At 34.8% G+C, this 8,929-nt stretch overlaps 1 pseudogene; it reads left to right on the top strand.

Annotated features, from left to right (window-relative positions):
* The first annotated feature begins 355 nt into the window (after positions 1-355).
* LOC107788875 (KDEL-tailed cysteine endopeptidase CEP2-like) lies at positions 356-2,396 on the top strand (annotated as a pseudogene).
* Positions 2,397-8,929: the final 6,533 nt, after the last annotated feature.

Consider the following 8,929-nt stretch of genomic DNA (forward strand, 5'->3'; position numbering starts at 1 on the left):
GTTTATTTTATTAAGTCAGTATAAAATACTTATCTCTACCTGGTCCGTTCAATACATACAAAATGTACTAGCACAAGAAGTTGGAATTAAACCATTCCTATAATCAAGATAAATTATTTAATCTTGTACTACAATCATCCATGATGGTTTGTCCAATTCCATCATTAGATTGTGAACTCAAACTTTATACTTATAAGAACCGGTGATTTAATCTTCCGTGTATAAGCTAAACTCTATACACTAAATTATTTACTATATAAGCAAATGACACAGACTAATATATGATCTATTTAAAACTTTATTAAAATTGAATAAATAATTATTTCATAATAAATATTATATTTAAACCAAACCTATGATTAATAGTCGACACCGTCGAAAATATGGAAGTAAAGATGAATGGAATATGCGATTTGGGATTTATCAATCCAATGTTCAATTTATCGACTTCTTCAATTCCCTCAACCTTTCTTACAACCTCACTGACAATGCTTTTGCAGATATGACAAACCTCGAGTTTAATTCTAAATATTTAGGTTATAAGAAACGTAAACATTCAAAGCAATTAGCAGCACCAAATATCACGTGTGACAGCTCTAAATTGCCTATCAGTGTCGATTGGAGAAAGAGTGGAGTTGTAACACGAGTCAAGGATCAAGAAAATTGTGGTACGTTACAAACCTTTGATTTCGGTTCTTCTTCTTTTTTCCTACTCTTTGTTCTAGTTTAGAATATGAGCGGAGCTACGGTGTTGGTTGTGGGTTCGGTTCAAACTCAGTAGCTTTTGTTCAAACCCAGTATTTATATTAAGAAATCTAATGAATATGTACAAATTATTAATTTAAAACCATGTAACTTAAAAGGATTATAATTCTGAACTCATAAGGTTCAAATCCTAACTCCGCCTTTGATTATTCTCACATAAGATAATATTAGATTATTTCCTATGAAATGTTTAAGTTAAATTCTACACATTAACGATATCAAAAATATCTCTACGTACAATTAGGTCACTTACAAGATCATTGCATTAGATGCCACCCAAGATATCAAAGGCCCCAATTTTTGCTACTATTAGATACAATAAAACTATGTAATACATACAACTATAGTTTTAAATCGTACATTTTTTAAATTTGATTAGGTTATTCAAATGAGAGAACAAATTATGCTAAGTTTTATCTCTCACTGCTTAGAGGGTGTTTGGATTGGCTTTTAAACTGGTCAAATTAATTTTTAAACATTTTTTTAAGTGTTTGGCAAAGTTTAAAAGTTCTTAAAATAAGTATAAAAAAATGCTTAAAACAAACCAAAAGCAATAAGGGCAACCCCAACTTATTACTTTTTTGGCTTAGAAGCTATTTGTGCTAAAAAGCCACTTTTGTTGAGCCAATCCTAACGGACTCTTAATAGATCCCTATTGATTTTTTATTTTCCTCTCCTGCACATATTCACATATTCTTTTTTGTTTTTTTCCAAAACGATTTGCCCAAAGAAGCTATATATGAATGAATTGCAAATAAACATATGAACTATAAATACATACGGTTTCCACGATTTTATTTTGCACTTCAGAAAACTAAAAGAATGAACTATAAATAAAAATACATATGAATTGAATAAGTTAAGGCCACTTGTTGAAATTTAGCTTTAACCTACCAATTTTGTTGAGCCGTCCGTAGTCAATCATAAGGTAATTACGGGCAAATGTTTATAATAATAATTAATCTGCTCTAATCGGTTAATCCTGTAAAAATACTGTCAATATACATAATTTAAGTCCATGTTTCCAACTGCAGGAAGCTGTTGGGCATTCTCTGCAGTAGCAGCAGTTGAAGGCATAAACAAGATCAAAACAGGGAAATTAGTGTCACTATCAGAACAACAACTAGTGGACTGTGATGTTTTCTCAGACAACCAAGGATGTAACGGAGGATTCATGGAAAAAGCTTTTGCTTTCATTAATAAAAACGGTGGCATTACAACTGAAAAAAATTATCATTACGTAGGAAAAGACCAGAAATGTAACACTACCAAAGCAAAACAACATGCAGTTACAATAAGTGGCTATGAAATGGTAGCCAAAAATGAGGAATCTCTTCAAGCTGCATTTACCAAACAACCTATATCAGTGGCCATTGATGCAAGTGGCTATGATTTTCAGCTTTGCGCTGGTGGGGTTTACTCTGTTTTTTTCGGAAATAGCCTAAATCATGGAGTGCCATTAATTGGCTATGGTGTAGATGATGGTGAGAAATATTGGCTAGTTAAGAATTCATGGGGTACTATGTGGGGTGAAGATGGTTATATCAAAATTAAGAGGTGGTCAAATGACAAAAAAAGGAACGTGTAGTATTGCTATGCAAGCTAGTTACCCACTTAAGGAGGAGTGTTGAACCATTAATTTGCAAAAGAAGCCACATGCCCTTATAAATTAGGCCATATCAGTAATAGGTCTATTGTGGTTACATTTATTTCTTTCAATAAAAGATATGAATAACTGCTATCAAATGTGAGGTTTACAATAGAAACTAGTATAAGGACATGATCTAAATGAAACATAGGTCAGTAATTGTGACTAGAAATGTAAAATCATACAAGGGTGTATCTAATTAAGAATCAGAATTGATTAATGAAAAATCTATGATCAGCAAGAAATTCAATTTTCTTCTTTTTTCTATTTTTTCATTGCTCTCATTTGAAATTCCTGAACAGAGCCGTGATGCGGGTACCGAATGGGAAATCAAATTATTATTAGAAAAAAAAATATCTCTGCTTTTTCTTTGTTTCACCTTTAAACGTGCACCATCAGTATTAATCATCTTATTCACACCCTTAGGTTTAACTATTAAAAGTTGAGGATTCCGTTAGTGTTAGTCTGTTAGACCTAAACCACCATAAGGAGATCTTTCACCAAATAACAATATAGCATGAGATGATTTTAAACGAAAATATATAACAAAAAAAAAAAAAGGTAATCCTCTCGTTATTTATAATAGCTCTTTCAAACTCTTATTTTTTGTCAGCCCATTTTTAATTTCTCTTGAGATTCTTTTATTGACTACTTAAATTCCAAAATCTATATGTTATGGTCGTTTAGGAGAAATAATGAAGTTACTATGTTCAAATGGCCAAAGATAATCTTAACATGATGTGATATTGTCTGTTTCGGGTCAAACCCGCACGGTTTTCCCCAAAAAGTCTCACGCTATTAAGAAATTCTTATATCTTATATCTAGGCTCCCAATTTTTTTAACTATCAATGTGGGACTTTGTTTGCACATCCAACAAAAAATAATGTCATACTCATGTTAGCATGTACTCTTTATTTACTTTTCTCGTAACGGTTACAAAAGTAAAATAACACGTCCACTCACATAATCACATGCGTTTACTAAGGTCTTACTCCCAACAACTACCTATACATTTTTACACTCGCTATCATTAATATTGTTTTCCTCTCTAAATTACAATCATTAAATACCGGACTGTGTGACTTACTATATAAAGTGAAGTGATGTTTCTTCTTTTTACACAAAGCAAAAAACACTTAAGTGAAGAGAAATTAAGAAAAAATGATGTCCAAGATGTTGAAAGAAGCAGTAATTCTCATGGTAGTCACATCAATTGTGGTTTCTTTGGTTTCAACACAAGATGATGTCGTTGCTACTGTGCTAAAATAGAAATTAGAAAACTATTAGAAAAAATTGGAAAAACTGTAACGATAAGAAATATTCCGAGTCCACAATTTCTTTGTACGTCCTTAAGGAATTTTAACCCTCTCACAAGTTGTCAAGGTAATGGATTAAATCCTCCCAGGATGAAACGGAATAAACTTTCCTGCAATAGTGGCAATACAAACTGCAGGATACCAACGAACTCAAAGAACGGAGCAAAATCACACTTACGAATTTAAAAGAGAAACTGCGAAGTAGAATGCTGGATTTTCAAAAGGAAGTTCTATGTTTTCTCAGTATCTGAAAAAGGAAGCCACGCCTCGAAATTTATAGGCAATTGTCGGAAGAGGTGTGATGTCTGTTCATAATGTGAACAGAAGGGAAAGCAGCGTTCAGCGTTTTGGATTATACATTCCATTTAATTCCGTTAATGAACTGACTGACACTTAATTAATTCTTAAATAATCAATTAAATAAACTTTGTCCAAAAAATTAATCTCATCGATCATTTGACAAATCCAAATCCAAATTCGAAGCCGAAGCTGAAGCCGAGCCGAGCGACGACGACGGCCCAATGCTTCATTCTCTTCAACTTCTTTAAGAGCTCTAAGAAGTGATCCTATATTTATACATACAACTATAGTTGTCCCTCAACAATGAGGGACAAAGTTCATTTGTCATAAATGAAAAGGCTCACTTAATTCAAATTTTCCAAATTTTTCATTTCCTTCCATTTTATTTCCCACCATTTTCCAATTCACACTTCTAGTCTTTAAAGCCCAATGGCTTAAAGTCCAACAATCCCCCACATGAATGGGAATGACTGTAACAAGAATGAACATAGATAAAAGCTGTGTGATTTGCAAGTAAGGATTAATTGTATCTAGATAAGTAGGTTTCCCTTTGAACTTTCCATAGTGAGCATATGTCGGATATACTCGGTCAATCAGTAGATTTGATATCTTTGAACCGTCGAACTTTAGTGTATACATAGACAACCATATGTCACGGAACCAACCCTTAACCGTCTTTTGGTTCTCATTGCTGTGTTCGTTTCAGCCATGAACACCGTCTGGTTTCATAAGTTCGTAGAGAATTGGCCTTACAAAATTCTCATTGAAGTGGCTTCCACTTCACACATACATAGGTGATTCTTAAACGTGTAATCCTTTAGATTGACACTATTTGATAAATACCACATCAAACTTAGGTAATCATTAAAGTACGTGTAAAGTTCTATCCTTGTTACTGAACATTATCTTCATCACGAGAAGGGACTAAAGATTTTACTTTGACAATGTTGAACCGGTCAATCACAACTTTATTTGAGCTCCTTGAACCTAGATCTCGGAATATCCAAAAATCAGTAGAGTTACCGCCATGATGACTTGTCCTCGGCCATAGTCCCATTCCCTTAGATGATTTCTCAACTCTCTCTCTAGTTAGGCCTTTTGTAAGCGGATCCGCCACATTATCCTTTGATCTTACATAATCAATAGTGTTAGTTCAACTAGGGAGTAGTTGTCTAACGGTTTTATGTCTCCGTCGTATATGACGAGACTTTCCATTATACATAACGCTCCCTGCCCGTCCTATTGCAACCTCACTATCGCAATGTATGCATATAGGAGCCAAATGTTTTAGCCAGAACGGAATGTCTTCTAAGAAATTTCGAATCCATTCAGCTTCTTCACCGGCCTTATCCAAAGCTATAAACTCTGATTCCATTGTAGAGCGAGCGATGCACGTCTGTTTGGAAGACTTCCAAGATACTGCTGCTCCGCCAACAGTAAAAACATATCCACTTGTGGACTTTGTTTCTGTTGAGTCGGTTATCCAAATTGCATCACTATGTCCTTCGATAACCGTAGGATATCTATTGTAGTGCAAATCGTAATACTGGGTATATTCCAAATATCCCAGAACTCGTTTCATAGCCAACCAATGATGTTTGTTGGGATTACTTGTGAATCGACTAAGTTTACTTATTGCACAAGCTATATTAGGACACGTACAGTTCATGATATACATTAAGCTTCCCAACACACAAGCATAATCCAATTGAGACGTGTTTTTACCTTTATTCTTTACAAGATAATGGTTTAAGTCAATAGGAGTTTTTGCACTTCTAATTCCAAGTGTTTGAATTTTTCCAGTACCATTTTCACGTAATGTGATTGAGACGAAGCCAGACCCTAAGGAGTCCTCTCGATTTTAATTCCTAGAATTACATCGGCAACTCCTAAGTCTTTCATATCAAACTTACTAGCAAGCATACGCTTAGTAGCTTGAATGTCAGCAATGTCTTTGCTCATTATTAGCATATCATCAACATATAAGCAAATAATGACTATATGATTTGGAACGTTCTTAATGTAAATACATTTATCGCATTCATTAATCTTAAAGCCATTTGACAACATTGTTTGGCCAAATTTTGCATGTCATTTCTTGGGTGTTTGTTTTAGTCCATAAAGGGACTTAACAAGTCGGCACACCTTTTTTTCGTTTCCCGTAACCATAAATCCTTCAGGTTGGTTCATGTAAATTTCTTCCTCTAGATCACCATTTAAGAAGGTTGTGTTTACATCCATTTGATGGATTTGAAGACCATACAAGGCGGCTAACGCTATTAGCATCCGAGTGGATGTAATTCTTGTTACCGGCGAGTATGTGTCAAAATAGTCAAGAACTTCTCGCTGTCTAAATCCTTTGACAACAAGTCTTGCCTTGTATTTGTCAATAGTACCATCATCTTTTATTTTCTTCTTGAAAATCCATTTAGAACCCAAAGTTTTGTTACCCGGAGGAAGATCAACCAATTCCCAAGTGTGGTTGCTCAATATGGATTCTATTTTACTATTGACAGCATTTTTCCATTACTGTGCAACTGAGGAAGACATTGCTTCCTTGAAGGTTCGAGACTCATTTTCTAGCAAGAAAGTCAGAAAATCTGGACCGAATGAAGTTGATGTTCTTTGACGTTTACTTCTTCTCAGATTTTCCTCATTAGGCATGCCATCTGTTGTTTCCTCCCGAGATCGTTTTGACTTTTGGTAGGACAATTCACTTTCATTTTTATATGGATAAATAGTTTCAAAGAATTTAGCATTATCTGATTCTATTACCGTATTAACGTGGATCTCAGGATTTTCTGATTTATGAACCAGAAAACGATATGCCTTGCTATTGGTTACATATCCAATAAATACACAATCAAACCATTTTTGGACCTATCTTAACCCTTTTAGGTTTAGGAACGTGTACCTTAGGTAAACACTCCCACACTTTGAAGTATTTCAAGCTGGGCTTCCTTCCTTTCCATTTTTCATAAGGAATGGACTGTGTTTTACTATGAGGTACACAGTTAATTATTCGGTTAGCTGTAAGTATAGCTTCCCCCCACAAGTTATGTGGTAAACCAGAACTTATCAACAACGCATTTATCATCTCGTTCAACGTTCGATTCTTTCTCTCCGCAATTCTATTAGATTGTGGAGAGTAAGGGGCAGTTGTTTGGTGAATAATTCCATTTTCCAAACATATTTCTTCAAAAGGAGATTCATATTCGTCACCCCTATCACTTCTTATCATCTTGATCTTTTTGTTTAGTTGTGTTTCAACTTCACTCTTGTATTGCTTGAAAGTTGCTTCATCTTTACTATTAAATAAGTAAACATAGCAATATCTCGTACTATCGTCAATAAAAGTAATGAAATACTTTTTTCCACCGCGAGATGGTGTTGACTTTATGTCGCAAATATCTGTGTGAATTAAGTCTAAAGGACTTGAATTCCTTTCAACGAACTTATAAGGATGCTTAGCATACTTTGAATCCACACATATTTGATATTTGGAATTAATGCAATCAAATTTTGGCAATACTTCCAAATTTATCATTTTTCGCAATGTTTTGAAGTTGATGTGACCTAGGCGTGCATGCCATAAAGTGTTTGACTCAAGTAAGTAAGAAGAAGCATTAACTTTATTGATAGGAACTGCTATTACATTTAGCTTAAAAAGGCCCTCATTCAGGTAACCTTTTCCTACATACACATCATTCTTACTTAGTACAACACTATTAGAAACAAAAATATATTTGAATCCATTCTTGAAAAGAAGTGAGGTAGATACAAGATTCTTGCGAATTTCTGGAACATGGAGAATTTGGTTTAGAGTCACAATTTTTCCTGATGTCATCTTCTACGCAATCTTGTCAACTCCTTCAATTTTGGTTGTAGACGAATTTCCCATGAAAATTGTCTCGTTGGGTCCTGCGGGGGCATAAGAAGAAAATAACTCCTTGTTAGCACAAACATGGCGGGTGGCTCCAGAATCAATCCACCATTCTTTAGGATTTCCTACCAAGTTGCATTCAGACAACATGGCACACAAGTCCTCTATTTCTTCAATATTTTCAACCATGTTAGCTTGATTCTTCTTATTCTTATTCTTCTTTTGTACATCAGTCTTTGGTGCACGACAGTCCACAGCCTTATGCCTAGACTTTCCACAGTTGTGGCAATTACCCTTGAACTTTTTCTTGCTTGGGTAATTCTTTGGTCCAAAAGCCTTCTTTCTCTTCTTATTTTGTGGCGCCTCCTCAACAATGTTAGCCCTTATTATTGTTGAGTTGCCACGTGACTTCTTTTCAGCATTTTTGTTGTCTTCTTCTATCCTCAAATGAACAATCAAATCTTCAAGTGTCATTTCCTTACGCTTGTATTTTAGATAGTTCTTAAAGTCCTTCCACAACTGAGGTAACTTCTCAATGAAAGCGACGACTTGAAAGGCCTCATTTATGACCATACATTCAATAACAAATTCATAATTAATAACAAGATAAATCTTATTAATAAAATTATTGATTCGGGTCATACCTTCAGCAAGGAGGTCATGCACAATGACTTGTAATTCTTGGACTTGAGTTATGACCGACCTAGTGTCAACCATCTTGAAATCCAAAAACCTTGCAGCCACGAACTTCTTAAGTCCGGCATCCTCAGTCTTGTACTTCTTCTCAAGCGTATTCCATAATGCTTTCGAAGTTTCCATGACACTATAGACATTGTACAAGCTATCTTCCAAACAACTCAAAATGTAGTTTTTGCACAAGAAGTCAGAATTTTTCCATGCTTCAGTTACAACAAATTGTTCGTCATCCGGAGTGCCTTCAGCTACGACCGGAGGATCCTCCTTGATCAATCGCTGCAAACTCAATGTAGTAAGATAGAAGAGCATCTTCATTTGCC

Source organism: Nicotiana tabacum, chromosome 10 (assembly GCF_000715075.1).
Source record: "Nicotiana tabacum cultivar K326 chromosome 10, ASM71507v2, whole genome shotgun sequence".
NCBI lineage: Eukaryota > Viridiplantae > Streptophyta > Magnoliopsida > Solanales > Solanaceae > Nicotiana > Nicotiana tabacum.